Raw genomic sequence first — 4454 nt, forward strand, 5'->3', positions numbered from 1 at the left:
TGAACACCAAAACATACATCAAGTGGATCACGTGAAATCCCATTGTCACCACAGATAAGCACATGCAAGACATACATCAAGTGTTCTCAAATCCTTAAAGACTCAATCCGATAAGATAACTTCAAAGGGAAAACTCAATCCCTTACAAGAGAGTAGAGGGGGAGAAACATCATAAGATCCAAATATAATAGCAAAGCTTGCGATACATCAAGATCGTGCCGACTCACACCACTAGGAAAATGCTTATACATAGAAATTTACCAGTAGAGTTTGTTTGTGTCCGCACGCTACTGGTAATTACCAGTAGCGCTGGGTACAAAGCACGCTATTGGTATGGCTTAGCAGCAGCGTTGGTTTCTTTGGGGCACGCTACTGGTAAATAATTCTCGACCGTGCCCCGCGGACAAACCATAACAATAGCGTGGGTGGTAAACCTACGCCACTGCTAATGGGATAACCGTAGCGCCGGTGAGACACCCTGCGCTACCGCTAGTACAGTCCGTCAGTCCCACACCGGACCACCCCCGATCCATTACCCACCCCACCAACCGTCCCAGTTCAACCCCACACCACACACATCCCCAATCCAGATTCCCTCCACCTCCTCTCCTCTCCTCTGCCACCGGGATCCCCTCCCGGTTCTTCTTCGAAATAAGGCGACAGAGTGAGAAGGGAAAGGGTAAGGGGAAGCAGTGTGTGTCGACGCGATGGAGCAATGGCGGACAAGCCGAGCCGGGAGCTGGTGCTGTACGCTGCCGGCCATGCGGCGCTGCTCGCTGGGGGCGGAGGGGGGAAGGGCCAGCTCGACGCGTTCGCCTACATCGCCTCCTACGGCTTCCTCTCCGTCCTCACCCCCGCGGTCAACGGTACCAATCCGCCCCCACCCCCTCTCGCGCTCTGCACGGTTGCTCTGCTTTGCTTACCCCCCATTAAACTGAGAGGCTTCTGGTCTTGTCTCCCAACCCAGAGGATGGAGGGGACAGGAATAGCGACTCGATTCTCGAGCTAGCGTAGCTGCTCGATGTGTACGATGCCCTCTACCCTGCCAAGGTGCGATCCTACTCTCCGGGTTTGCGTCTAGGCGAAGTAGTTGCAGAGAGGGTTTGAGTATGCGATGCTGATTGTATTTGTTTCACGTTAGGATGGGGAAATTTCCTGGGTGGATCCGCAGGAGCTAGTAGTCCCCAAGCTATCCGAGAGGCTTGATGTGTGTGTGTGATCTTTTGCTTTGATTACTATCAGGGTATCCATTGTAAATGCTAGGGCTGACTCTGCTGCTGAACATTCAGGTTCATGGGGCTGAGAGCTGCTATGGTCAGAAATTGCCCCAATGTTAGCTCATTCGCGGCGAATCATGGCTTCCACATTTTCGGAACTGAGGATTTTGCCGTGCAGTCAGGTTCTGGCAGCAGTTCTAAGGACACTAGAATAATCGACCGGGCGTTCACTCTGCTGGGATTTGCAGAGGGGGATGTACAGGATGCATCCGAATTCGATCTGGTGTTTGTACATGCCGCAATGGAGAACACATCCAACAAGCTTGGGAAATTAGGGATGAAGACGGATCTCAACCGGCTTGACAAATTGGTGGCTTCAGTCATGGAAGCTGCGCCGGTCGGTTCAACTGTCGCTGTCTGTAGGGATCAGCTACTGGAAATAAGGAAGAGACATGCCTCATCTTGAACTCTTCAACCGAAACTGATTCCGACTTGAAGTTACTCCGTCCACGCCAGAGCTACACTATGAAAGCAGGAAAGACGTTGGAGGATGTCAGGTAAATGTTGTTCTTAGATAGCAAAAAAATTTCATAACTGATGTTTTGAAGTGCAATCTTTATTGCAGAAAAATGTTCCTTTAGATTCTGTATGTGTTTGATGTGAGTTGAACCATATCATGGCCTTTCATATAAAACCTGTTTGTCATTTCCAGTCAATTTTTTGGTGTACAAAATGACTCCGCAATGGCTCGTATCACAACCATTTAGCCATCTCATGAAAGCTAACAGCCACCTTTTGGTTTTGTGAAGTGAAGTTGAAAAATGCCATTCTAATGCATGACAGGACATGACTAAATTATTTTACAGTAGATGCTAGATCAGTCTATGTGGCATTTTGTTGTGTTACGCACTCAATGATGGAGCAATGTATTGTACAATGAAAGCACATCTGTGTACAATGACACGTCTAGACTTACACAAATAACTTTATTATGCATATCCTGCAGGAATCATCATCCAATGCTACTAGCACAGTGGTAACAAGGAGTAACACGTTCTGATTTGGCCAAGGAGTTCTCTTTTGAGGAATTTATAAAGGTCTGCTTAATGCACTTTTTAGAATGTTTGCCTGAATCATAGAAACTTTATCAAATAATACTATATATGCAAGTTTGTTCCCGGGATCCTGTTTATTACTTTGTTTCTTCAGTTGTTTATAATGGACAAACACTGCAGTTCTCCCTTTTCCTAGTGTGGGTACTGGTGCCAGCATTAGAAACATGACGGTACCTTTTTTAGGAAATAGAGTTTGTAGATTAGAATAAGCCATGTAGTATTGATATTAATTCCTTGGGTAGTGGGCAGTTTATGTGATAATATAGTAACTATGGTATTACAAATTCTCAACCTCCTCTTTTGATTCGTAACAAAATCATTTCAATAGAATGGCAGGGCTTCTCTTCTGTACAACCAACTTTACCCAATTGCTTCCACAGAGCAACACCAAACTCCACACTTAGCATCATTGTGTCAGTGCAACACCAATTCAGCACTTAGAATCATTGTATTTTGTCATTTAACTTCAGTTTTGTAGGTATGTGACAGATTTATTGCCCGTAAGCTTGTGCAACGGTTTTATGACAAAGCCCTTGTGTTTGGTCTAAAGGGCTATGCAAAGCTGTAAGTATCTGGTCCTCAGTAAGCATTTTTACATGACTCTTTTTACCGAATCTCTAGTTTTGACGTCATTCTTACTATTTCGGTTTTGGTGCTACTACTATACTCTCCTGTAAATTCCTACTATGTGTATATATGAAACCTAATTTTAGTCTTTTTTTTAATAAATTAAATTCTCACTTGAGGACAAAAGATAGACCTTGTCTATCTACCCTTGTTCAGTGATGCCATTTTTTGTAGTTCTAATTCTTCTAGGTAGTACCAACAAAGAGCAGACCAAATGATTTCTTCAGGAAAGAGGAAAAGCCCATTAACTTCAGAATTCATTTGTCAAGTCTGTGAACTGGCAGGTATATATGTTCAAGCTTCAGTTTGTATAGTCACTATGCTCTACCAATAGTAGATTCATGGACTTTGTTATCTTCAAAAACGTGAAAGATATCAAAGTATTGAAGTGACTACTTAGAAAAATGGATAGATAGAAAATTACCGAAAGAATTATGCCTCTAACTCCTTATGTGCTTCGTAGGTGCTGTTTCTTTTTAGGGCTTCCAACACAACAGAATTGCTTCTAATCTTTTGCGTTACCTTTTGTCATGGAAGTAACTATGTGCTGCTTCAGTGTGTAGTTAAGTTGTGCATTATGGCTTAAATAAGAATCTCGGAAAAAATTATAGCACATTGGCATCGACATGTACCGCATTGTTTTTCTGTGTCATTCTTCTGAAGAATCTGAAGTTTCTAAATCTCTGTTGGTAATGCTGCAGGCTTGTGGTGGCGACGTTGACGATCGTCGAGAGGTTCGTGGACTGGATGGTGTCATGGCTGCCGATGGATTCCTTCGTCCGCTGGTGGTGAGGCACGAGCACGACATCGATCGAGGCCTGCTGGAGCTGAGGGTTAGGGCGAGGGACGTGACGACGTCACAACTCAAGGCGGCGGCCGCCGTCGGTCAGGTGTGGCTCGCGAGGCTGCTCGGTGTGTTTCGTCGCAGCTGCAGGCCACGTGATCAGGCCGTGCAGGCTTTGCACATTGACTAGGCACACAACACTATGTGATAGGAATTATACATGAGTTGCCGCTAGCTACAGTGAGAAATTGTGTGATGGTAGATACGACAATTGTGTGACAAAATGGAATTGCTTCATTTTATTTTTTTAATTCCTAATAAGTTACTAGTAGCGTGGGGAGGAAACTGGGTGCTACTAGTATATAGGATACTAGTAGCATTTGTAGTTTACCAACGCTAGTACTATTTCATTATTGGTAGCGCGTGTACGTAATAGCAGTAGCGCGGGTGGAACACACTACTAGTAACTTTTTTAGCTATAGCATGGGGTAAAAAACGCGCTACTGCTAAAATTTAGCTGTAGCGCTGTAGCAGTAGCGCGGGTTCATGTGCTACTGGTATGCAAAAAACCTACGCTACTTGTAGTGTTTTTCCTAGTAGTGTCAAGAACACGAGAGAGAGAGAGAGATCAAACACATAGCTACTGGTACATACCCTCAGCCCCGAGGGTGAACTACTCCCTCCTCGTCACGGAGAGCGCCGGGATGATGA

The 4454-nt window shown here is 44.8% G+C and overlaps 1 pseudogene; it reads left to right on the plus strand.

Moving 5' to 3' along the window:
• The first annotated feature begins 700 nt into the window (after positions 1-700).
• Positions 701-4048, plus strand: LOC125511621 (annotated as a pseudogene).
• The last annotated feature ends 406 nt before the right edge of the window (positions 4049-4454 follow it).

Source organism: Triticum urartu, chromosome 5, assembly GCF_003073215.2.
Source record: "Triticum urartu cultivar G1812 chromosome 5, Tu2.1, whole genome shotgun sequence".
Classification (NCBI taxonomy): Eukaryota; Viridiplantae; Streptophyta; class Magnoliopsida; order Poales; family Poaceae; genus Triticum; species Triticum urartu.